Source organism: Jaculus jaculus, chromosome 5 (assembly GCF_020740685.1).
Source record: "Jaculus jaculus isolate mJacJac1 chromosome 5, mJacJac1.mat.Y.cur, whole genome shotgun sequence".
In the NCBI taxonomy this organism is placed as follows: Eukaryota; Metazoa; Chordata; class Mammalia; order Rodentia; family Dipodidae; genus Jaculus; species Jaculus jaculus.
Window position 1 is genome coordinate 85,611,355 of NC_059106.1, and position 27,604 is coordinate 85,638,958.

At 41.0% G+C, this 27,604-nt stretch overlaps 1 protein-coding gene and 1 non-coding gene across 2 annotated transcripts in view; one reads left to right on the plus strand and one right to left on the minus strand.

Annotated features, from left to right (window-relative positions):
- Positions 1–27,604, plus strand: part of Cmpk1 (cytidine/uridine monophosphate kinase 1) — a 70,652-nt gene that overhangs the window by 17,117 nt on the left and 25,931 nt on the right. The gene's annotated exons all lie outside the window — the stretch shown is intronic.
- On the minus strand, positions 24,767–24,873 carry LOC123461062. Its single transcript, XR_006637380.1, has one exon. It is a non-coding gene; the product is annotated as a U6 spliceosomal RNA (small nuclear RNA).

The window sequence follows — 27,604 nt, forward strand, 5'->3', positions numbered from 1 at the left end:
AGTTCGAGGCCACCCTGGGACTACATAGTGAATTCCAGGTCAGCCTGAGCCAGAGTGAGACCCTACCTCGAAAAACAAAAAAACAAACAAACAAACAAACAAACAAAAAAAAGTCAGGTAGAGAGAGAGAGAGAGAATGAGTGTACCAGGGCCTCTAGCTACTGCATATGAACTCCAGACACATACGCTACCATGTGTATTTGGCTTATATGGGTACAGGGGATTTGAACTTGGTCCTTAGGCTTTACAGACAAATGCTTTAACCACTATGAGCCATCTCTCCAGCCCAGAATATACATTTTTAAACATAACGATTGTATATGTTTGCACTTTAAAGTTTTAAATATTTAAGAAATGGGGGACTGGAGAGGTGGCTTAGTGCTTAAGGTGCTTGCCTGCAAAGCTAAAGGACCCAAGTTCAATTCCCCAGGACCCATGTGAGCCAGATGCACAAGGTGCCACATTCATCTGGAGTTTGTTTGCAGTGGCTGGATGCCCTGGCATGCCCATTCTCTCTCTCTCTCTCTCTCTCTCTCTCTTTCTCTCTCTGCCTCTCTTTCTCTCAAATAAATAAATAAATAAAAATAAAAATATTTCTTAAAAAAGAAGTGGGATGCATTGAAAATTAATGTGGAGGGCTGGAGAGATAGGTTAGCAGTTAAGGTACTTGCCTCTGAAGCCTAGGGACTCAGGTTCAGTTCCCCAGAACCCGCATAAGCTCATGGTGGCACATGTCTCTGGAGTTTGCAGGAGCTGGAGGCCCTGTTGTATGCATTCCTGCCCCTTTCTGTCTCTCAAATAAATAAAAGTATTTTAAAAAATGAATGTGGGCTGGAGAGGTGGCTCAGTGGTAAAGGTACTTGCCTGCAATGTCTAAGGACCCAGGTTCAGTTCCCCAGTACTCATGTAAAGCCAGATGCACAAAGTGGCACATACATCTGGAGTTTGTTTGCAGTGGCTAGGGGCCTTGGTATGCCCATTCTCTCTCTGTCTGGCTGACTCTCTTTCACAAATAAATAAAAGAATAAATGTAGTAGAATTTTTCCAGAATAGTATTTGAATTTAGATAGTGGTCTGTATTTTAGTTTAGAATCCATGAAAATATATATATATATTCTGTATCTTCCTTTATAAACTGAACATACCATCAGTTTTATGTAGTTGTCACAAAGACTAAATAAAGGCTGGAGAGATAGCTTAGTGGTTAAGGTGCTTGTCTGAAAATTTCCACATTAGCCATTTTCTCTGTGTGTGTGTGTGTGTGTGTGTGTGTGTGTGTGTGTGTGTGTGTCTTTTGTTTGTTTTTTGAGGTAGAGTCTCTCTGTAGTCCAGGCTGACCTGAAGTTCACTGTATAGTCTCAGGCTAGCCTCAAACTCAAAACGATCTTCCTACCTCAGCCTCCCAAATGCTGGGATTAAAGGTGTGCACCATTACACCCAGCTACTTTCACTGTTTTAAGTGTGTAATTCCATAGTATTAACTGTATTCACAATGCAAGTGTTCAACTATCACTGCTATGTTTGTCTAATATATTTTCATTAATCAAAACAGAAGTCTATAATCATTAATAATTCCTGATACTTCCTTTTCCTGGCAGCTGTTAGGTTTTTTTAGTTGGTTTTGTCTCAAAAAGTGACATTTATTTAAAGAAGCAAAAAGAAGATAAGATATCTGTTGTAGACAGTTCCACAATGCTGGGATGAGCACCCAGCCAAGCACAGTTTATGGGAGGCAGGGATTCATTTCATCTGATAGATCAAGGGGAGTTTCAGCAAAGGTGGAAGAAGCTGGCTGTCATTCATAAATCTAAGCAGAGAGAGAAACAATCATCATCCAGCAAATACCAAAAAGCAGCAAGCACAAAACTGGCAGTAAGCGGGACCCCCAATCTCAAACTGCTCTCTTGCACCTTTGGGCTGGACTGCAGGATCCCCTCAAAGTGACACCTTGGGCTGGACTGCAGGATCTGCTCCCAGTGACACATCCTCTAGTCAGGTGGCTGCAGACCCAAACGCAAGTTTTTTTTTTTTTCCCCCAGTATTTTATTTATTAGGAGGAGTGGGGGGAGGGAGAGAGGGAGGGAGGGAGAGAATGGTTGTACCAGGACCTCTAGCCATTCATGCAAACTCCAGATGCATGTGTCACCTTGTGCATCCAGTTTATGTGGGTACTGGGGAATTGAATCTGGGTCTTTAGGCTTCACAGGCAAGCACCTTAACTGCTAGGCCATCTCTCCAGCCTCCACATTATAAGTTTTAATAAAACACCTGAATCTATGGGGAACCTACATTCAAACTACCACATTCTGCCCTTGGCCTCCATAGACTCATAACTATCTCACATTATAAATTGCATTTAGCTCAAATTTAAAGGTCCTCATAGTCTTTGCCAATTTTAAGACTGTTTTAAAATCCCAAATCTCATCTGTGATTCAAGACTGTCTCTTGACTGTAAGTCCTGAAAAATCAAAATAGTTACATACCTCCAACATATAGTAAATATTTTCTTTGTTATAATGTATAACAAGGAAAGACTGGATGGACAAATGCAAAATCAATAACCATCTGGTAAACATCAAACATCTGCAGTTCAAGTCCATCATCCATACCCAGTGATTATAGTCTCTGGATTTCTAACTTTCATCCCTCCAGCTGGGCTTAGTAGCCAGGGAAAACTTCGATCCCAAGCCAACAGCACTTTATGATAGCCTTTGCATAGTTCTGGTATATTTAAAACATCTTTGGGTCTCCATTGCAAATCATGGTCAGTCTTATAATGACCTCACTGGTTTCTCTACCAGGCACATCACACACCTGTTTCCCATGCTGCATTTCAGCAGTGGTTCCTGGAATCGTGTGTACTTCATGACCCACTTCTATGCATTTTTCGTGCTTCTAAAATTGATACCAGATGTGCAGAGACACAGCCGTATTGTCAGTCCAGGGAGGAAATAAATCATGATGTTGATGAAGAGCAGGTTTTCTTTCAGTCTTCTCCTTTCAAAAGAGTTTTCATTCCTACTCATTCATCCTTTCTTGGGTGGACTTTATTTCAGGCATCTTTTCTATTGTTTGAATGTAAAGCAGTTAATGGTGGTAATCTGCTTGACAGTAGCAGCTTTAGTAACCTAAAACCTCTCTCTGTGGATTCTTCCAACTGTAAATCTTACATCTTTCAGTTCTATGTCTTCTGCCAAACACACCAGCCCCATTAAATTCAAATTTAACTTTGATCAAACTCTCTGGGCAGCAGAATATAGCTAACCCCTATGCCAATAGCTCAGTTCCTCCAAAATATTTTGCTGTCTTTCCTTCTCTTTTAAAAGTTCATAAGCCAACATAATTCTTTCTGCACTTAGCATTGCCAAGCTCTTATCAGAATAACCCATAAAATTTGGCTTACCACACTATGCGGCTTCTGCAGTCACAAGTACCAAGTCCATACATATTCCTCTTCCAATACACAAGTTCAAAAGACCAAAATCCCTGTGATTAGAGTCAGCTGATCAACTCCCCACTCCCAGTACCAAATTTCTGCTGTAGACAGTTCTACAATGCCGGGATGAGCATTCAACCAAACACAATTTATGCATGGTATGGGATTAATGTCAGCTTACAGATCCAAGGGAAATTCCATCAATGGCAAAAGAAGCTGGCTCCCATTCATAAATCCAAGCAGAGAAAAATCACCACTTGCCAGCAAACACCAGAAAAAAAGAAAGCAGCAAGCACAAAACTGGCAGCAAGCAGGACCCACAGAGCTCAAACTGCTCTTACACCTTTGGGCAGGAATTCAGATCTGTCTCTAGTGACACCTCCCCCAGAGCTGGCAGCTGAAGATCCAACTTACAAGGTTTTAACACCTGAGTCAATGGGGACATACATTCAGACTACCACAGTGTCCATTTTTAGGCTTCCTCCTATCTCCTCTAACCTTTATGAGATCAGCAGTGCTGAGGGATATCTCTTCAGTGGGGGTACTGTAGAAGGCTCCATGGATGGCTTTGAGATCTAATTCAGTCTGCAGCAGAATCAGTATGCAAATGTGGTTGTTATTTCAGGCCCAAATTAGGTTTGAATGTTGGTGTCATAATCCTTGATACAAGGAAAATGACCCCATCACAGCAAAGATGCTAAGGAAACATTCTGAGACGTTCATGTCATCAAAACTGCCAACAGTCTCCTGGCTATTCTCCAGGAGCCTTCCTTCTGGCTCCCATCTCATTGGGGCTGTTGTATCTAGATCCCAAGTAGCTCACCTGTGAAGGAAAGGAAACCTGTCACAGCTTCCAATTGTTTAGTCTGGGCAGCAAAATGGATCTAACTTAGGTTTGGGGTGGGCTCCTGGGCCTCAGGGTTAGGCTCAGTCCTGGCCAGCAAGAAAACCTGCACACCAAACAGCCAGTTTTGTCTTCTCAGGCCTACATTTCAACACTCAAAACTGCTGGCTGAGGACCCAGGCATTCCCACTTTTCTCAAGTGGTATACTGTCAGAATCCTTTCGAACCAGTATGCACCAGCCCTCTGTCAGCATATTGGTGTAACTGAGCCCCTCCCTGTTAACTTCTGACCTGTTCTATGAACCTGCCTATTCTAGGTGCCTCCTATCTGTGGACTCGTATTTATTCTGTTGTGTCTGGTTTATTGCACTAGAGGATGTATCAAAGTGTTACTCATTAGTTCATTTCTATGGTTGAACAATGGTTCCTTGTATGTACCATATTTTGTTTACATATTCCTCTGCTGATATACACAGTTTCTCCCCCCCCCCCCCCGCACCTATTGTCCAGAGTTTCATTCCTGCTTTACACTTCTCTGGAGTGTGCAGGTATCATATTCTGTTAGCTTGTTGAGGATCCACCCAATTGTTCTCTACAGCAACCACACTGTTCTACATTTGTAGAAGCAGTGTACAAAAGGTTCTTCCACTACTATGTACTTTTTTAATTAACTCCAGACGCTTGCACCACCTTAAGCATCTGGCTTACATGGGTCCTGGGGAATCAAACCAAGGTCCTTAGACTTTGCAGGCAAGTGCCTTAACCACTAAGCCATCTCTCCAGCCCACTACTATGTAGTTTTTATACCTATCCTAGTAGGTATGAAATTAGCTTTTCACCAAAATAGTGTACCTTAAAAATTATCAGTGCTTTTTTTTTTTGCTATTTTTCAATGTAGGACCTCAGTCTAGTCCAGATTGACCTAGAATTCACTATGTAGTCTCAATGTGGCCTTGAACTCACAGTGAGCCTCCTACCTGTGCCCCCTGAGTGCTGGGATTAAAGGTGTGTGCCAACATGCTCAGCCTCATTGATTATTTTTATTTGTATTATCATATTATTGAGCTGTAATAATTTATGTTTTTATATATATTTCCCAGATTGATTTATAGTTATTTTTAAGCAAGTGCCTTTAACTACTGACCCATCTTCCCAGTCCTACACACTTTCTTTCATTGTATGAGTTGTCTTTTTTAAAATTTTCGTGGTAGTGTCCTTGGAAGAAAAAAATTTTAATCTTGATAATGAGACATTATATCTTACCTATTTTTTTTATTGGTATTTTTTTAATAATTTTTATTTATTTATTTGAGAGCAACAGACACAGAGAGAAAGACAGATAGAGGGAGAGAGAGAGAATGGGCGCGCCAGGGCTTCCAGCCTCTGCAAACGAACTTCAGACGCGTGCGCCCCCTTGTGCATCTGGCTAACGTGGGACCTGGGGAACCGAGCCTCGAACCGGGGTCCTTAGGCTTCACAGGCAAGCGCTTAACCGCTAAGCCATCTCTCCAGCCCTATCTTCCCTATTTTTAAAAATTATTTATTTGCAAGGAGAGACAGAGAATGCGCACACCAGGGCCTCTATCCACTGCAAATGAACTCCAGATGCATCTGCCACTTTGTGCATTTGGCTTAACATGGGTACTGGGGATCAAATCTGGGTCATTAGGCATTGCAGGCAAGTGCCTTAACCCCTGAGCCATCTCCAGCCCCAAACTCCTACCTATTTGTATATATAGCATACCTTTCTTGCCTGTGTTTCAGAGACTAAAAGACTGATCAGTTAGTCCAAGACTAACTAAAAGTGTTTGTGTTGTAGTTTAGTGTAGATAGAGGCATAGTGGTAGACTGAAGGGAAAATGGGGTAGGGAAGGTTTACATTAGTGTGAGGAGGGACAGTACCCATTTTGAAATGATTTCCAGTGTACTTCCTATTATGAAGTCATGGCAGGAAAGAAAAAAAAATTTTAAATTTTATTGACATTTTCCATGATTATAAAATATATCCCATGGTAATTCCCTCCCTCACCACCCCCACACTTTCCCATTTGAAATTCCATTCTCCATCATATTACCTCCCCATTACAATCATTGTAATTACATATATATAATATCAACCTATTAAGGATCCTCCTCCCTTCCTTTCTCTTCCCTTTATGTCTCCTTTTTAACTTACTGGCCTCTGCTACCAAGTATTTTCCTTCTCACGCAGAAGCCCAATCATCTGTAGCTAGGATCCACATATGAGAGAGAACATGTGGCGCTTGGCTTTCTGGGCCTGGGTTACCTCACTTAGTATAATACTTTCCAGGTCCATCCATTTTTCTGCAAATTTCATAACTTCATTTTTCTTTACCACTGAGTAGAACTCCATTGTATAAATGTGCCACATCTTCATTATCCACTCATCTGTTGAGGGACATCAAGGCTGGTTCCATTTCCCGGCTATTATAAATTGAGCAGCAATAAACATGGTTGAGCACGTACTTCTAAGGAAATGAGATGAATCCATTGGATATATGCCTAGGAGTGCTATAGCTGGGTCATATGGTAGATCAATCTTTAGCTGTTTTTGGAACCTCCACACTGTTTTCCACAATGGCTGGACCAGACTGCATTCCCACCAGCAGTACAGAAGGGTTCCTCTTTTTCCACATCCCCGCCAACATTTATGATCATTTGTTTTCATGATGGTGGCCAATCTGACAGGAGTGAGATGGAATTTCAATGTAGTTTTAATCTGCATTTCCCTGATGACTAGTGACGTAGAACATTTTTTTAGATGCTTATATGCCATTTGTATTAGGAAAGAAAATTTTATGGAAAATTTTTCTATGAGCTTACCAATTTTTAATGGCATTTTTCAAGTAAGACTGATCAAGAATCAGCAGGCCCAGGTTTGGCTCTGAACTATAAAATGGTCATATTTATCTATGTTCAACATTAAATCCTGTGCTGGACTAGGAATGATTGCTGTGTCATCAAAAATGTATATTCTGGTCAGGAGTGGTGGCTCTTGCTTTAATCCCAGCACTAGGGAGGCAGAGGTAGGAGGATTGCCATGAGTTCGAGGCCACCTGTAGACTACAGAGTGGATTCTAGACCAGCCTGGGCTATAGTGAGACTCTACCTTGAAAAATATATATACGTATATATATTCTGGGGCCGGAGAGATGGTACAAAAATTAAAGTGCCTGCCTGCAAAGCTTAAGAGCCCTGGTTCCATTCCCCGGTACCCATGTAAAGCCAGATGCACAAAGTGGTGCATGTATATGGACTTCATTTGCAGTGCCCAGAGGCCTCCCTCTGGCCTTCCTCCCTACCTCCCTCCCTCTCTCTTTCTCTTTCTCTCTGCTTCTTTCTCTCTCATAAATAAATAAATCAAAATTTTAAAAAATGTTTATTCTGCCAGGCTTAGTGGCATATACCTCTAATCCTAGAACTTGGGAGGTAGAGGTAGGAGGATCTCTGTGAGTTTCAGGCCACCTAGCTAGTTCCAGGTCAGCCTGGACTAGAGTGAGACTCTACCTAAAAAAAGATGTACATTCCTAAACTGACTTTAATTTTAGGTTAAGCACAGTGTGTTCATGAAAGTAATTATACCAAAAACAATTTAAAACATACTACTTCTCAAAAACAAGTGATTTTTCTCATACCTTCTTCTGTTAACATAGGTTGTTAGACTAAAAATGAAGCTAGTTCTCTGTTGTCTACGTGTGATTCATGCTTTTAAAGCTGGTTGAGAAAAGTTCCTTAGCACATAGTTCCTACAGGTCATTGTGGAGCTGAGGGGCAGTGTGAGTGTGTTGTTGTGGTATAGAAGTGACTTTGTTCGTTCGTCCCTCCCTCCCTCCCTTCCTTGTTTCCCTCCCTTCCTCCTCCCTCCCTTCCTTCTTTCCTTGTTTCCCTCCTTCCCTCCTTCCCCTTCCTCCTTTTCTTTTGGGTTTCCGAGGTAGTGTCTCATTCTAGCTCAGGCTGAGCTGGAATTCACTCTGTGTTCTTAGGGTGGCCTCGAACTCACGGTGATCCTCCTGCCTCTGCCTCCCAAGTGCTGGGATTAAAGGTGTGCACCACCACGCCCGGCTCAGAAGTGACATTTCTTAAACATCTGGCTTATAATTTTGAACTTAAATGTCTGGAGTAGGGCTTCATTGGATATGTTTCTTTTTAAACTTTTGGATAATCTCAATTGAATACATATCTAAATTTTCATCTGTTTTTAGGGTATGAAACTGGACTGTTTTCTGTCTCCTTCTATAACTTTTGATTCCATGTCCATGTGGTATGTCCGTGTGTTGCTATATTATACTTTTGTTTCTCCTTTGTTTAAGGAATACAGCACTTTCCAGAGAAAATTTATGTAAACATGTGGACTGATTGTTGGTTTTAGAGGAATGCACAGATACCAGAACTGTTTCTTTCTATAACAATTTATTTTCAAATTTTAAGTAAGATTTTGAATTGTGTAGGTGTAATTTTTCTTAGAATCAGATGGAGTTTCTTACGTTGAGATTTGGGGTGGGGGGGGGACGCAGCTAACTAAGCATGTGCTTTGTCACTGACCTGCAGCTGCTGCCCCTTACATTAAGATTCTTACTTTATATAATGTAAAGCTATTTTGAATTTAATTTTATTGTGCTATTAGAATTTGATACTTTTAAAACATTTAAAATTTATTTTGTGGTATTTGCTTTTTAAGGACATGCAATTTTAAAAATTAAAGTTAGGTATATGTGTATATAATAAAAATTCAGTTAGAAAGTACATAAAGTGGGCTGAAGAGATGGCTTAGTGGTTAAGGTGCTTGCTTGCAAATCCAAAGGACCCAGGCTCAATTCCCCAGTACCCATGTAAGCCAGATACACAAGGCAGCACATGCGTCTAGAGTTCATTTGCGCTGTTTACAGGCCCTGGTACACCCATTCTCTCTCTGTCTCATTCTCTCTCTTTCTCCCTCAAATAAATAAATAAATAAAATTTATAAAGAAAGTACGTAAAGTAAACAAGTGAATGTTATTATCAGTCTCATTCTACTCCTTATATACTCACTTAACAATTTTTTCTGTGCCCTTGTTCTTGGTATTAATGCAGACATAGTACATGTGCATATGTATACACATATTACTTGAGTCAGGCATTTTTAAACAGTACATTTTGGTAACCTTCCCAAATTATAACATAACAGATAACTTTATATCCTCACAATAATTTACTTAGCCATTCATATATTAGTAGACATTTCAGATTTTCTTTTTTTTAATACTACCATAAATATTTATGTATACATATCTTCTTGCACATGTGCAACAGAAGTAGGATTATTGAGCCAAAGGATTTGCAACTTGATAGATTCTGGCACATTACCTTCCAAGAAAGCTGACCACTTGCACAAAGAATGCGGGTACTCGTTTCCCTTTATCCTTGCTGTTGCCTCATCTTTTTTTTTTTTTTTTTTTTAACTTTAATCAGCCTGGTGGGTAGAACATGGAATCACTTCATTTTAAGTTGCATTTTCATGATTACCAGTAAGATCCAGCTTCTTTTTTTTTTTTTTTTTTACCACCCTATGAATTGATTTTTATGCTGCTGCTGCTCCTCCTCTCCCTCCTCTTCCCCTTCCCTCTCCCCTTCCTCTTTTTCTTCTTTTTTTAGATTTTAAAGTAGGGTCTTGCTCTAGCCCAGACTGATGTGGAATTTACTATGTAGTCTCAGGCTGGCCTTGAACTCAGTGATCCTCTCTCCTGTGCCTCTCATGTGCTAGGATTAAAGATCTGTGCCACCATGCCTGGCTCATCTTTCAAAAATGTTTTGTTCTCTCTCCTCTCTCCCTCCCTCTCCCTCTCTCTCTCCTCTCTCCCTCCCTCTCCCTCTCTCTCTCTGCCTCCCCTGTGTTTTTCTCTCTCTCAAATAAATAAATAAATAAATAATAAAATATTTAAAAAGGGGGCAACTGGAGAGATGGCTTAGTGGTTAAGGCACTTGCCTGCAAAGCCAAAAGGACTGTGGTTCGATTCCACAGGACCCACATAAGCCAGATGCACAAGGTGACACATGTATCTAGAGTTCGTTTGCATGCCTCTCTGTCCTTCCCTCCCTCCCCCCCCTCTCTCTCTCTCTCTGTCTCCCCCTGTGTCATTCTCTCTCTGAGATAAATTAATTTTTAAAAAAGTTTTGGTTCATTACGTTTCCCAGACTGGTCTCAAACTCCTAAGCACACTTCAGCCCCCAGAGTTGCTATGGTTCCAAGGGAATACCATCATATGGATGCAGGATTTGGGGTTTCAGGAGGGGTTCTCCAGGCCTGTGAACTCTAAGTTTTGCATCTCTATCCTATTTGAGCAAATAATTGATAAAATGGACTCAGAGAAGGGTAAATTATAAATTACTAAATTTATTTAGGGAGAAGTCACAGATTATGATGTTCATTTTAGGGGGACTTAAAATCCAGGGAGGAGGATAGTTGAAAGACTCAAGCCAGAGGAGAATTCTTCTTGCCGGGCTGGAAGGGGAGAGGGGAAACATAAGTAATCTCCATCATAGAGGCACTTGCACCCACGATGGAAGGCAAAGCATAAGAACCAAAAAACCCTTTCATATGAATGACTAGAGGATTAAGCAATAGTGAAGGGGCTGGAGAGATGGCTTAGAGGTTAAGGAGCTTCCTGGCAAAGCCAAAGGACCCAGGTTCCATTTCCTAGTACACATCTGAAGCCAGATGCACAGGTGGCATGTGCATCTGGAGTTCGTTTTCAGGGTCTGGAAGCCCTGGTGTGCCCATTCTCTATCTGCTCCTCTGTCTCTCAAATAAATAAAGTTTTATTTATTTATTTATTTATTTAGGTTTTCCAAGGTAGAGTTTCGCTCTACCCCAGGCTAACCTGGAATTCACTATGTAGTCTCAGGGTGGCCTCAAACTCACGGCGATCCTCCTGCCTCTGCCTCCTGAGTGCTGGGATTAAAGGCTTGCACCACCATGCCCAGCTAAATAAAGTATTTAAAAAAAAATAGTGAAGGACTCAAAGATCAGAGAAAAATTACATCAAGTGAGAAAGTGCCCCAAATCATGACACAGATAGAAGGCAAGCAAAAAAGTACTCAGGTGGAGAGTTCTCTCCCTTTCCAGGTTTATGGGAAGAGATAGGTTTACATGTATATTTAGATAAGGTAACAGTAAAAGGAGAAAGGAGGGGCCCAATGTGGTCAACCTCTTTTATACAAATCAGACATCTTGTTAACAGACACTGGCGTGTAAGGAGAGAGCTGATTGGTTCATGCACTCAGGGGGCCAACACTTAGAAGCTGAGCTGAGGAAGAAACAGGAAGTTCCTTCTGGGGAGTAAGTGCTACCTGTGGTGAGACAGCATCAGATATGTCTTCCAGTTTGCCAGGAAGGACAGAATGGCATCTCTCTATTTCCTCTTTGGGCTAACGTCTCTGACTAAAATACTTGTAAAAAGCTATCTTATTCCTGTTTCTCCTTCAATATTGGTTTGCTTTTTTTTTGTCGTTGTTGTTATATTTAAAAGAATTTACTAGTGGAGTTTCTTCATACAACATATATAGTGAACATATATTTGTACAATGAAAATGATTTCTTCCAGGCTGTTGCTTGCCATTTGTTTGATGTTTGAGACAGAATCTCAATCTGAGAAGCATGGAGAGGGTGAAGTAGAGGTTACAGAACCTTCAACATTTCACTTAAAGCCTTTTTATTAGATTTGATTAGGCAGATTGCCTTTCATGCATGATGTAATGCACACCAGTAATGCAAGCACTTGGGAGAGGATCAGGGTTCTCACTCTGTAGCCCATGATATAGTCAGGCTGGTTTGGAATTCATAACAATTTTCCTGACTCATCCTCCTAGGGCTGAGAATACAGGTGTTAGCCACCACACCAGTCCCCCCCTACATACACACCTTTTTTTGTGAGACAGAGTTTCTCTTGCTGTGTAGCCTAGGTTGGCCTGAAACATTCAATTTTGTGTCTTTCTTTGTTCAATTTTTGTTGTTGTTGTTTTGTTTTTGAGGTAGGGTCTCACTGTAGCTCAGGCTGACATGGAATTCACTATGTAGTCTCAGGGTGGCCTCAAACTCATAGTGATTCTCCTACCTCTGTCTCCCGAGTGCTGGAACTAAAGGTGTGTGCTACCATGCCCAGCTCAAAAGTTTTTATGTACCAAACATAAACCTTCGCTGTGTGGATTCTTTTAATTTGTGTGGGTGTGTGTATGCACCATGATATATGTGTATAGGTCAGAAGGCAGCTTTGGGTGTTTCTTAGTCTTCTTTTTGAGACAGGTTTTCCCTTAACTGTTTTTTGCCACTGTGTGAGTGCCAATCTAGCTGGCCTCAAGCTTCTAGATTGTCCTTGCTTTGCCTCCCTCTCATTGCTGTAAGAAAGCTGGAATTACAGACCATGTGCCACTTAGCATCTGGTTTTATGTAGATGTTAGGGAATTGAACACTGGCCGGTAGGTTGACAAACTAACATCTTACAAACTGATGAGTCATCTCCTTAGTTGCTGTGTTGATTTTTGTTTAGTTATACCTCTGTTTCATGATTGTTTTCTATCATTATTATTACTATCAAAGTGTTTTTAACTATTTTTTAAATTTTTTTATGAGAGAGAGAATTGGTATGCCAGAGCCTCTAGCCACTGTAATTAAACTCTGTATGTGTGCCACCTTGTGTGCATGCATGACCTTGTGCATGTGCGTGACCTTGTGCATCTGGTTTACGTGGGTTCTAGGGAGTTGAACCTGGGTCCTTAGGCTTTGCAGGCAAGTGCCTTAACAGCTAAGCCGTCTCTCTAGCCTTCAAAGTGTTTTTTAAAAGATTTCTTTATTTATTTATTTGAGATAGAGAAAGGGAGAGAGAGTGTGAGAATGGGCACACCAGGGCTGCTAGACACTGCAAATGAACTCCAGATGCATGCTCCACCATGTGCATCTGGTTTACGTGGGACCTAGAGAATTGAACCGGGGTCCTTAGGCTTCGCAGGCATGAGCCTTAACCACGAAGTCATCTCTCCAGCCCCTCAAAGTGTTTTTCAAATATTTTATCTTTATTTGCTTCTTTATTTGACAGAGAAGAGAGAGAGAGAGAGAGAGAGAGAGAGAGAGAGAGAGAGAGAGAATGAGTGGGCGTGCCAGGGCCTCCAGCCCCTGCAAACAAACTCCAGAAGTGTGTGCCCCCTTGTGCATCTGGCTAATGTGGTCCTGGGGAATTGGGTCCTCTGGCTTTGCAGGCAAATGCCTTAACCGTAAGCCATCCCTCTAGCCCTGATTTTTTTATTTTTATTTTTATTTATTTGAGAGTGACAGAGAAAGAGGCAGAGAGAGAGAGAGGGAAGGAGGTAGGGAGGAAGGAAGGAAGGATATGAGAATGGGCACGCCAGGGCCTCCAGCCACTACAAACAAACTCTAGATGCGTGCGCTCCCTTGTGCATCTGTCTAACATGGGTCCCTTGGGAATTGAGCCTCAAACTGGGGTCCTTAGGCTTCACAGGCAAGTGCTTAACTGCTAAGCCATTTCTCCAGCCCATCTAGCCCTGGTTTTTTTTTTAATTTTTTTAATTTTTATTAACATTTTCCATGATTATAAAATATATCCCATGGTAATTCCCTCCCTCCCCACCCCACACTTTCCCATTTGAAATTCCATTCTCCATCATATTACCTCCCCATTACAATCATTGTAATTACATATATACAATATTAACCTATTAAGTATCCTCCTCCCTTCCTTTCTCTACCCTTTACGTCACCTTTTTAACTTACTGGCCTCTGCTACTACGTATTTTCATTCTCACGCAGAAGCCCAATCAGCTGTAGCTAGGATCCACATATGAGGGAGAACATGTGGCGCTTGGCTTTCTGGGCCTGGGTTACCTCGCTTAGTATAATACTTTCCAGGTCCATCCATTTTTCTGCAAATTTCATAATTTCATTTTTCTTTACCACTGAGTAGAACTCCATTGTATAAATGTGCCACATCTTCATTATCCACTCATCTGTTGAGGGACATCTAGGCTGATTCCATTTCCCAGCTATTATAAATTGAGCAGCAATAAACATGGTTGAGCATGTACTTCTAAGGAAATGAGATGAGTCCTTTGGATATATGCCTAGGAGTGCTATAGCTGGGTCATATGGTAGATCAATCTCTAGCTGTTTTAGGAACCTCCACACTGTTTTCCACAATTAGCCCTGTTTTTGATAGTAATATGTAAGTTGCTTTTCATTTTAGAGCTTTAATGAGTTTTGGCTGTGATATGCTATCTAACATTGTTGCAGTGTGGAGAGCCAGTTATACAAGTATCATTCACTCATTTTTTTTTCTCCACTGATTTTTTTTTTTTTTTAAGATAGGGTTTCACTCTAGCCCAGGCTGACCTGGAATTCACTATGTAGTGGAAGGGTGGTCTTGAACTCGCAGCGAGCCTTCTACCTCTGCCTCCCGAGTGCTGGGATAATAGGCGTGTGCCACCATGCCTGGGTGATTTTGTTTTTATTCAGTAGAAACTTTGTGTGGACACATGTGTTGGTACAATCAGTTCCCTCCTTCCTTACCCCATTCTACTGAGGACCCTCCTCAGTGGGATTGCTGGTGTTTGCCATGGCATTGTGTGATATGAGTGGTGAGGGCAGCAGTCAGTCATTGTAGGGGAGGGGACAGTGCCTCTGGATATTCTCTCCCACTTTATGGCTCTTACAATCTTTCTGCCCCTCTTCTGCAAAGTTCCCTGAGCCATGATAGGTGTGTTTTAAGTCTACTTTAGTGTTGAGCTCTCAGTAGCTTCTGGATTTCTGCTTTGATATGTTTTGAGTATCCTCAGTGTCTGTCTTCACCCTGGCACTGGTTGTCAGGCTCGCCATGGAAGCAGCATTCTTGCTCATCTTACAAGTTCCTCTCTGGTTTCACCTGGGCCCTGGTCTGTTAGGAGTGGTTTATCTTCTTGGTTATTGCTGCCTTCTGCTCTTGGCAGGAACACTTACCTGGCCTCTCTCCACTGATTTTTTTGAAGGGTTTTTTGTTGGTTTCCTTGGTTTTTTTTTTTTTTTTTTTTTTTTTAGACAGGGGCTCATGAAGTCCAGGTTGGCCTTAAATTCAGTGTGTAGTTGAGTATGGCCTTGAATTCCTAACCCTCTTCCCAAGTGCTAGGATTACTGTTGTGTTCCACAAGACTCTGTTCTCCACTGATTTTTTTTTTTTTTTCAAGGTAAGGTCCTACTCTAGCCCAGGCTGACCTGGAATTCACTATGTAGTCTCAGGGTGGCCTCGAACTCATGATGATTCTCCTACCTCTGCCTCCCGAATGCTGAGATTAAAGACGTGCGCCACCACACCCGGCTCCCACTGATTTTTAGATGTTGACTATCATTTACTGAATTCTTACCCATACTTAGGTTTGTTTTTGCACTCACTCAGGGTTTCATTGTTGTCTTTTTTAAATATTTTTTTTGTTTATTCTTATTTATTTGAGAGTGACAGACAGAGAGAGAAACAGGCAGAGAGAAAGAGAGAATGGACACACCAGGGCTTCCAGCCACTGCAAACGAACTCCAGATGCATGCGCCCCCTTGTGCATCTGACTAACGTGGGTCCTGGGGAATTGAGCCTCAAACCGGGGTCCTTTGGCTTCACAGGCAAGCACTTAACTGCTAAGCCATCTCTCCAGCCCTGTTCTCTTTTTTTTTAATACCACTATCACATAGTTTTATAATATTTTATTCTACCTGGTTAGACAAATACTTATAATTGTTAATATTATTTCCAAAATATTATTTTGTCCATTTACTTACTCATGCTTATTTCTGGTAAGCTTGACAACCATCTTTCCAATTGTTGTTTACAAACAAACAAACCTGGCTGGGAGTGTAGCTCAGTAGTAGCACCCCAAGCCTAGCATTTGCACAGGCTTTGGATACGAATGGCATATAAGCATCTAAAAAAATGTTCTACGTCACTAGTCATCAGGGAAATGCAGATTAAAACTACATTGAAATTCCATCTCACTCCTGTCAGATTGGCCACCATCATGAAAACAAATGATCATAAATGTTGGCGGGGATGTGGAAAAAAAGGAACCCTTCTGCACTGCTGGTGGGAATGCAATCTGGTCCAGCCATTGTGGAAAACAGTGTGGAGGTTCCTAAAACAGCTGGAGATTGATCTACCATATGACCCAGCTATAGCACTCCTAGGCATATATCCAAAGGACTCATCTCATTTCCTTAGAAGTACGTGCTCAACCATGTTTATTGCTGCTCAATTTATAATAGCTGAGAAATGGAACCAGCCTAGATGTCCCTCAACAGATGAGTGGATAATGAAGATGTGGCACATTTATACAATGGAGTTCTACTCAGTGGTAAAGAAAAATGAAGTTATGAAATTTGCAGAAAAATGGATGGACCTGGAAAGTATTATACTAAGTGAGGTAACCCAGACCCAGAAAGCCAAGCGCCACATGTTCTCTCTCATATGTGGATCCTAGCTACAGATGACTGGGCTTCTGCGTGAGAATGAAAATACTTAGTAGCAGAGGCCAGTAAGTTCAAAAGGAGACATAAAGGGTAGAGAAAGGAAGGGAGGAGGATACTTAATAGGTTGATATTGTATATATGTAATTATAATGATTGTAATGGGGAGGTAATATGATGGAGAATGGAATTTCAAATGGGAAAGTGTGGGGTGGTGAGGGAGGGAATTACCATGGGATATATTTTATAATCATGGAAAATGTTAATAAAAATTTTAAAAAAAAAGCAAACATGAATAAAAATACCACTCAGGTTTTGATTGAGGTAGTCATGAGTTTATAGTTTAATCTGTGGAAATTTCAAACAGTAAGGGTCTTTGTATCTGAAATCACAGAATGCCTCCTTTCTATAACTTTGATTTTTATTTAAGTTCTGTAGTAAAATAAAACTTTAGCTTTATAGAATTCTTCCATATTTAATTGTAGGTTATTTGTACTTTTAATTTTTAATCACTATTTTTGGATTATTTGAATTTTTTTTTTTTTTTTTTTTGGTTTTTCGAGGTAGGTTTTTTTTTTTTTTTTTTTTTTTTGCTCTTTATCCACTGGGCGCCAGCTACTTCCCCAGTCTCCGGGAAGAGAAGGACTCTTATTTTTATTTATTTATTTTATTTATTTATTTATTTTTTTATTAACATTTTCCATGATTATAAAATATATCCCATGGTAATTCCCTCCCTCCCCACCCCCACACTTTCCCGTTTGAAATTCCATTCTCAATCATATTACCTCCCCATTACAATCATTGTAATTACATATATACAATATCAACCTATTAAGTATCCTCCTCCCTTCCTTTCTCCACCCTTTATGTCTCCTTTTCAACTTACTGGCCTCTGCTACTAAGTATTTTCATTCTCACACAGAAGCCCAGTCATCTGTAGCTAGGATCCCCATATGAGGGAGAACATGTGGCGCTTGGCTTTCTGGGCCTGGGTTACCTGACTTAGTATAATACTTTCCAGGTCCATCCATTTTTCTGCAAATTTCATAACTTCATTTTTCTTTACCGCTGAGTAGAACTCCATTGTATAAATGTACCACATCTTCATTATCCACTCATCTGTTGAGGGACATCTAGGCTGGTTCCATTTCCCAGCTATTATAAATTGAGCAGCAATAAACATGGTTGAGCACGTACTTCTAAGGAAATGAGATGAATCCTTTGGATATATGCCTAGGAGTGCTATAGCTGGGTCATATGGTAGATCAATCTCTAGCTGCTTTAGGAACCTCCACACTGTTTTCCACAATGGCTGGACCAGATTGCATTCCCACCAGCAGTGCAGAAGGGTTCCTTTTTTTCCACATCCCCGCCAACATTTATGATCATTTGTTTTCATGATGGTGGCCAATCTGACAGGAGTGAGATGGAATCTCAATGTAGTTTTAATTTGCATTTCCCTGATGACTAGTGACGTAGAACATTTTTTTAGATGCTTATATGCCATTCGTATTTCTTCCTTTGAGAACTCTCTATTTAGCTCCTTAGCCCATTTTTTGATTGGCCTGTTTGATTCCTTATTAGTTAACTTTTTGAGTTCTTTGTATATCCTAGATATTAATCCTTTATCAGATATATAGCTGGCGAAGATTTTTTCCCATTCTGTAGGTTGCCTCTTTGCTTTTTTCACTGTGTCCTTTGCGGTGCAAAATCTTTGTAATTTCATTAGGTCCCAGTGGTTAATCTGTGGTTTTATTGCCTGAGCAATTGGGGTTGTATTTAGAAAGTCTTTGCCAAGACCAATATGTTGGAGGGTTTCCCCTACTTTTTCCTCTAGCAGTTTCAAAGTTTCCGGTCTGATGTTAAGGTCTTTAATCCATTTGGACTTAATTCTTGTGCATGGCGAGAGAGAAGAATCTATTTTCATCCTTCTGCAGATATTTATCCAGTTTTCAAAACACCATTTGCTAAAGAGGCTGTCTCTTCTCCAATGAGTATTTTTGGCATTTTTATCGAATATCAGGTGGCTATAGCTACTTGGGCTTACATCTGGGTCCTCTATTCTGTTCCACTGATCTACATGTCTGTTTTTGTGCCAGTACCATGCTGTTTTTGTTACTATGGCTCTGTAGTATAGGTTAAAATCAGGTATGGTGATACCACCAGCCTCTTTTTTGTTGCTCAGTATTATTTTAGATATTCGAGGTTTTTTATGATTCCAAATGAATTTTTGGATTGTTTTTTCTATTTCCATGAAGAAAGCCTTTGGAATTTTGATAGGGATTGCATTAAATGTGTAGATTGCTTTAGGTAAGATTGCCATTTTCACGATATTGATTCTTCCAAGCCAGGAACAAGGGATGTTTCTCCACTTTCTAGTGTCTTCTGCAATTTCTCGCTTGAGTGTCTTAAAGTTCTCATTGTATAGATTCTTTACTTCCTTAGTTAGGTTTATTCCAAGGTATTTTATTTTTTTTGATGCAATTGTGAATGGGAGTGATTCTCTGATTTCATCCTCTGTGTGTTTGTTGTTAGCATATATGAAGGCTACTGATTTCTGTGTATTTATTTTGTATCCTGCTACATTGCTGTAGGTTTTGATTAGCTCTAACAGCTTGCTAGTAGAGTCTTTAGGGTCCTTTATGTATAGAATCATGTCATCTGCAAATAATGATAACTTGATTTCTTCCTTTCCAATTTGTATCCCTTTTATGTGTGTCTCTTGCCTTATTGCTATGGCTAAGACTTCCAAAACTATATTAAATAGAAGTGGAGACAGTGGACACCCTTGTCTTGTTCCTGATTTTAGTGGAAAAGCTTCCAGTTTTTCCCCATTTAGTAATATGATGGCTGTAGGCTTGTCATAAATAGCCTTTATTATATTGAGATATGTTCCTTCTATTCCCAGTCTCTGTAGGACTTTTATCATGAAGGGATGTTGGATTTTGTCAAATGCTTTCTCTGCATCTAATGAGATGATCATGTGATTTTTGTCCTTCAACCCATTTATGTAATGTATTACATTTATAGATTTGCGTATGTTGAACCATCCCTGCATCTCTGGGATAAAGCCTACTTGGTCAGGGTGAATGATCTTTTTGATATACTCTTGTATTCTGTTTGCCAATATTTTGTTGAGAATTTTTGCATCTATGTTCATGAGGGAGATTGGTCTGTAATTTTCTTTTTTTGTTCTATCTTTGCCTGGTTTTGGTATCAGGGTGATGCTGGCCTCATAGAAGGAGTTTGGTAGGATTCCTTCTTTTTCTATTTCCTGGAAAAGCTTAAGAAGCAATGGTGTTAGCTCTTCCTTAAAAGTCTGGTAAAATTCAGCAGTGAATCCATCCGGGCCTGGGCTTTTTTTAGTTGGGAGATTATTGATAACTGCTCGGATCTCCATGTTTGTTATAGGTCTATTTAAGTGATTAATCTCATTTTGATTTAATTTAGGTAGGTCATATAGATCAAGGAAATCATCCATTTCTTTCAGATTTTCATACTTTGTGGAGTATATGCTTTTATAGTATGTCCCTATAATTTTTTGAATTTCTCTGGAATCTGTTGTGATGTTACCTTGTTCATCTCTGATTTTATTAATTTGTGTCTCTTCTCTCTTTCTTTTGGTCAGATTTGCTAAGGGTTTATCAATCTTGTTTATCCTTTCAAAGAACCAACTCTTTGTTTCATTAATTCTTTGGATTGTTCTTTTTGTTTCTATTTCATTAATTTCTGCCCTAATCTTTATTATTTCTTCCCGTCTACTACTTTTTGGTTTGCCTTGTTCTTCTTTTTCCAAGGCTTTAAGGCGAAGCATTAGGTCGTTTACTTGCGACCTTTCTAATTTCTTAATATAGGCACTTAAGGCTATAAATTTACCTCTTAGAACTGCCTTCATTGTGTCCCAGAGATTTTGGTATGTTGTGTTCTCATTATCATTTGACTCTATAAATTTTTTGATTTCCTTTTTGATTTCTTCATTGACCCACTCATCATTTAGTAGTGTGTTGTTTAGCTTCCATGATTTTGTGTATGCTCTATAGCCTTTCTTGCTACTGATTTGTAGTTTAATTCCATTGTGGTCAGATAGAATGCAAGGAATTATTTCAATTTTCCTGAATTTGTTAAGATTTGCTTTGTGTCCTAATATATGGTCTATTTTAGAGAATGTTCCATGTGCTGCTGAAAAGAATGTATATTCTGCAGCCTTTGGATGAAATGTCCTGTATATATCTGTTAGGTCCATATCTTCTATGACCTCATTTAGTCCAGATGCCTCTCTGTTTATTCTTTCCCTGGATGACCTGTCAATTGATGTGAGTGGGGTGTTAAAGTCACCCACCACCACCGTGTTTGGTGTTATCTGTGACCTTAGTTCTAATAGTGTTTGTTTGACGAATTTGGGAGCCCCCATGTTAGGTGCATATATGTTTAGGATTGTAATGTCCTCCTGTTGGAGTGTGCCCTTAATCAATATAAAGTGACCTTCCTTATCTTTTTTGACTAACTTCGGACTAAAGTCCACCCTGTCTGATATTAGGATAGCAACCCCTGCTTGTTTTCTAGGCCCATTTGCTTGAAACACCGTCTTCCAACCTTTCACCCTAAGATAATGTCTATCCTTTGTAGAAAGGTGAGTTTCTTGAAGACAACAAATTGTAGGATCCTGCTTTTTAACCCAGTCTGCAAATCTATGTCTTTTCGTTGGGGCATTGAGACCGTTGATATTAAGAGATATTATTGAAAGGTGTGTATTTATGTTTGCCATTTTTGTGTGTGTGTGTGTGTGTTACTGGTTCTACCTGTGCTCTCTTCTGTTAACTGGTATTTGAGTATGGCTGGTTTTTTCTAGGTTCCTTATATGTGTGCTTTTCCTTTTGTTCAGCATGGAGGATTCTATCAAGTATTTTCTGTAGAGCTGGTTTTGTCTTCAGATATTCCTTTAACCTGCTTTTGTCATGGAATGTCTTTATTTCTCCATCTATTTGGATGGATAACTTTGCAGGATAAAGTAACCTTGGTTGACAGTTGTTATCTTTCAGAACTTGGAATATATCACTCCAGGCCCTTCTGGCTTTAAAAGTTTGTGTTGAATAATCTGCTGTAATCCTGATGGGCTTGCTTTTGTAGGTAACTTGATTTTTCTCTCTAACTGCTTTCAATATTTTTTCTTTGGTTTGTGTGTTTGGAAGTTTGAGTATAATGTGGCGAGGAGAGTTTCTTTCTGGGTTTTGTCTGGCTGGGGTTCTAAAGGCTTCCTGTATCTGTATTGGCACCTCTTTCCCAATTTGGGGAAAATTTTCCTCTATGATTTTGTTGAAGATGCCTACTATGCCTCTGGAGTGGAATTCTTCTCCTTCTACTATGCCCTGAATTCTTATATTGGATCTTTTCATAGTGTCCCGAATATCTTGAAATTCCCACTCATACTTTTCTATAAGTTTGTCTTTCTCTTTGTTGGACTGCATTAGGTCTGCCACCTGATCTTCTAGCTTAGATATTCTGTCCTCTCCCTCATCCATCCTACTGGTGAGATTTTCTACAGAGTTTTTTATTTCATTAACTGTGTTCTTCATTGCTAGTAATTCTGACTGGTTTTTCTTTATTATTTCTATTTCTCTATTTATGTCTTGTATTGCCTTCTTTATTTCATTAAATTGGTGTCCTGCCTCTTCTTTGATTCCTTTGATTTCCTCTTTGATTTCCTCTTTGATTTCTTCTTTGATTGTTTTCATGTGTTCTTTGACCTCTTTGAGCATATTTATAATTATTCTTTTGAACTCTTTCTCAGGCATTTCCTCTAACTCTTTCTCACTGGAGGACATTTCTGATGCATTAATACTTTTAGGTGGATTTATATCGTCTTGCTTTTTAGTGTTTCTTGTGTTATAATGTATATATTTTTGCATCTTGGATTAAGTTAATGCTTGGATTTTCTAGCTAGCTGTGTATTCTTAGCTGTATCAATTTATTTGGTGTAAAATATTTTCAGGGTAGGACCTTAAGGTATTAGGTGTGGCTCTTAAGACTCTCAGAGTATCTACAAAGATGTTCTTAGGGGTTGAGTTTCCCTGCTATAGGAGTATTCAAGCAGGCTGAGTGGAATAATATACTGGTAGATTCTACAATTTAGCTAAACACTGTACCCATTCCATCAAAAACAGCCCCGAGTATGTATGCAAGAGTAGTTATTATAATGACCAGATCCTCTATCAACAAAGAGGTTTAGATTTCTGGTCTGTTGAGGTATCCAAGTCAGCTTGTGACCAGGTGAGACCCTTCCCTGGTGCAATCCCAGTTACCTTGGGTGATTGTGGTCTCAGTCAAGTTGCTGCCTGGGTCGTCGGGCTGCTGTTCTGATTTCTGGAGCTGGGCACTTGCTTTTCCTACGGGGCAAACTGAGCTGCTGCCGCCGCCTCTGCAGCTGTTGTAGGTGCCACCGCCGGAGCCCCCACCACTGCTGAAGCTGCCGTTGTCGTGTCCACCGCTGCTGCTCACCCCGAAGCCGCTGCTCTCCTGGGTCCGCTGCTGCTGGGGCCACTGGTACCGGTGCTGGAGCCGCTGAAGTTGCTGCCAAATTCTGCTCCTGCTTGGGTCCCGCCGTCAGCCCAAGTTGGCGTGGCCGGGTCCCGGGCCGCTGCTGTGTTCGCTGGAGCTGGGTTCAGGCGGCAGGGGAGGGGAGGGAGCCGCGGCTGTTCTGGTTGTATCGTGAGCTTTTACCTCGCGGTCTGCTCTTCCCTCCGTTGCTCGCTGCCACTCTCCCCTCACGTTTCCCGAGTTGCGGAGAGTGCGGTGTGAGGGGAAAATCCCGCACCTGGCTTGTCCTGCGGCTCGAGCCGAGAGTCCGGCGGTTTTCTGCCACTCCGCGGTTGCGGCGGGTAGCTGAGCCGCCCCGGAGCCGCTGTTCCCGGCTGTGCAGGCTCTGGATGCTCTATAACTCTTCCACTTCTCCGCTGCCGCCTCAACTTCCTATACACCTCACTTTTTAGTAAAAGTGTGTATTTTGCTGAGTTTTTTTTGGTCTTCCCCCCCCAGGCTGTTTTGGCGTGGTACCTACGCCGCCATCTTAACCGGAAGTCTGAGGACTCTTCCAGGTAGGTTCTTACTCCAGCCCAGGCTAACCTGGAATTCACTATGGAGTCTAAGGGTGGCCTCGAACTCATGGCAATCCTCCTACCTCTGCCTCCTGAGTGCTGGGATTAAAGGCGTGCGCCACCATGCCTGGCTTATTTTTAACTTTTTATTGACAACTGCCATATATATAGACAATATATTATGATCATAATCCCTTCCCAACACCCTTCCTTTTTCCCTTTTCTTTCCCTATCTCCCTTCTACTGAATCCCTTCTTTCCAACTGGTCTGTCTTCTGTGTTAATGTCATCATTTTCCCCCCTTTTATTATACAGGACTTGTGTAGGTGGCATCAGCCACTGTGAGGTAATAATGCCAATGGCCATTTTGTGTCTGTATGACACTATTGCAAAGTACTCTTTCTTTTCCTTTGGCTCTGGTATTTTTTAAATATTTTATTTAATTTTTAATTTTTTAATTAATTAGTTTTGTATTCAGCAAATACAGTCAGTTTGGTACCATTGTTAGGCTCATCCATGACCTGCCCCCTCCCCTTGGCCCCTTCTTGTTGAGGTATATGGGTCATGCATTGTGGAGTTAGCCCACAGGTATGGGTAGGATGAATGTCTCTGCATATCATGACCCAACATGTGGCTCTGGCACTCTTTCTGCCCCCTCTTCTGCAAAATTTCCCTGAGCCATGTTGGGTTCATTTTTGGTCTGCTTCAGTGATAAAGTGTTGGGGGCCTCTGGGGCTCTGGATCTCTGATTTGGTAGGAGTTGAGTTTTCTCTGTGTTGATCTTCACCCTTGTGCTGATATCCGGTTCACCAAGAAAACAGCACCCTTGCTTGTTTGGCCAGTTTTTCTTAGTTTCAGCCGGGGCCCTTTTGAGGTATGATGGGGTGGCTCTCTCCTTAGGATCTAAAAAATATGGAGCGCTTCACGAATTTGCGTGTCATCCTTGCACAGGGGCCATGCTAATCTTCTCTGTATCGTTCCAATTTTAGTATATGTGCTGCCAAAGCGAGCACTGGCTCTGGTATTCTTTCTGCCACTTCTTTCAAAATGGTCCCCTAGCTTTGGAACATGTGATACAGATGTCTCACTCAGTGCTGAATACTCCATTGTCACTTCTCAGCACTTTGTTGAGTTTTGAGTCTCTCTAGTGGTCACTGCTATTTGAAAAGTGAAGCTTCTCTAACCAAAAGTAAGTAGAGCTAATATATGGACATAAGCATAAGTATTTAGAGGGCATTTTGGTGGGCATAATATATTCATTTATCCAGACAGTATTAGTAGTCCTCCACACCCAGGGCATATGACCTCCCCAGCCATAGGTTTATAATTAGGTTTATAGTATCAGGCATAATTTTCTCCCATGGAGCAGGCCGCAGTTTGTTGCTTCATAATAGACATGCCACTATTGCACCATGGTTTCATCTTTTCCTGGCTGGCCAGTTGTGTAGCTGGCAGAGTCCACTGCTGGTTAAGACTATTGATGATTTTTCTCCCCCAGCAGCCTGCAGAGCACTTTCCAGTACTGTGACAGCCAGCCAGCAGGGAGGGGGCTTCAACTCAGCTCCAGCTTGATTTCTGTGTCCTACAACCAACATATGCACTATCTTCAGCAGTAGAGTCGTACTATCTAGTTCTGGTGGGCAACCAAGAACATTGACAATAGTCTGTATTGTTTTGGGGACTTCAGGGAAATCCCTGGCCAACAGGTCACCGGAAAATTTCCCACCCCTAGCACTGGGGTTTTCCTGCAACAACCTTTGGCTTCTGGGTGCAACACCCAGGGTTTTTGTCTTTGTGTATTCTTTCATGTTGAGTCCTACTAAAGTCCAGATAAATTTTAGTTCTTACCACCTAAACTGTTTGTAGCAGACAGATTCAGGTTCACTGAGATGAACTTTCAGACTAGACACAGTTATGGAGGAAGGGATATTTAATGAAGCTTACAGATCCAGGGGAAGTTCCATAATGGCAGAAGAAACTGGCCTGCCTTCACAGGTCCAAGCAGAGAGAGAGAAGTACAAGCCTAAAAGCCAAAAGCCACAGCACACTTCAGTAACTCCAGCTAGGCACACTTTGCATATCTTTAGATTGAAATCTGAAACCCACCACCACACCTTAAGATCCACCCAGTGATACTGCCTCCAGCCAGGTGTCTGCAGATGCAAACTAGAAACAACTGAATATATTGGGGGCCATCTATTCTATTCAAACCACCACACTTAAAATGTTTTTATATTGTGATAAAACTCTGTAAGATTAAGTAGTTGAGTCTTTTAGGCTGGCTGACTTTTATCCCTTTACTTTTATTTTCTTACCTCATTTTTGCAGTGCTGGGAATTGAACCTAGGATTTCACACATGTTAGTCAAGCATACTACCACTGAACTGTATCCTGTCTTGTTCGGGCCTTGTTTAGGCCACATATTATCATTGCTTTTCTTGAAATGTTCTTACAGAACTAAATGAGCTGAATTATAAACTATAAGAATCTTTGTCTTATAGTGATACATGGTAGTGATATATGAGAGAGTTCTTGAGACACTGCTCTCAGTTTCTGGAATCCCTAGGGGTTTCTGAGCCTAGTCTTTATCTTTGAGTATTTTCCATCTCCTTCTAATATAGATTGATTCAGATTGGTGGGATGAATTAAAAGAAAAGTACTGGGATTGGACAACTGCAAATGAAGTGGGATTCACAACTGCTGAGGGGATGATTAGGTATGTAAATCAAATACCATAATCTCAATTATTTTGCATTCTGTAAAACATTAGAGGACCATCCAGGGCTTAGCAGTTTAGTGGCTTTTTTTCTTGGTAATTTTATTTCTGTATACAATGTATGAGCCCCTTTTTCCAATTAGTCCTACTTTGATGTCTTGTTGAGTCGGGGGGGGGGGGGGGGGGGGGCGGGCCCACTGAGTTAATTAGAGTTGTTTGCATGAGCATAGGTTGGGGCTTATTACTGGGCATGAACAGTGGCTACACCACAGAAGCAAATGCCCCTCCCTTCCCCAGCATCCATTCATTGTCAAAAGCACCTCAGGGAGCAGCGGAGCCTCGTGAGTCCCTCCACTATCCATGACAGAATATCGATGAGTCCAATATTGTGCAGCTCTTAGGCGAGCAACCATAGCTGCTGTGAGTTCATGAATGCAATGACCATGTCATATCCAGAACACAGTGTTCTACAGCACTCCTCTCCACCCTCTGGCTTTTATATTACTTTTGCCCTCCTCCAGTGTTTCCTGAGCCTTGGAGGAGGTTAATATAGATATCCTATTTAGGTTTGATCATTCTTACTCTCAGCATTTTTTTTTTAGCTTGGTTTTTCAAGGTAGGTTCTCTAGCTCAGGTGACCAGAATCTCACTCTGTAGTCCCAGGCTGGCCTTGAATTCCTAGCAATCCTCCTACCTCAGCCTAAGTGCTGGGATTGAAGATGCACACCACTCCACCTGGCTACTGTCAGCATTGTGACAAGTTTCAAGTCTGCGAATAATCACTGCTCACTGCAAAAAGCAGCTTTTCTGGCCAAAGATGAGAGCAACACTAATCTATGGGCCTAAAGATTAATATTTAGAGGGCAAATTGATGGGGACATCATGTCCGTTTAGCAAAACAACAGTAGTAGCTTTTCCCCTAGGACCCAGGTCCCCCAGCTATGGTCTTTTAATGTTTACAGTATGAAGTATGAATTCCCTTCTGTGTATGTAGTGGCTTTAAAAAAAAAAAAAAAAAAGAGGGCTGG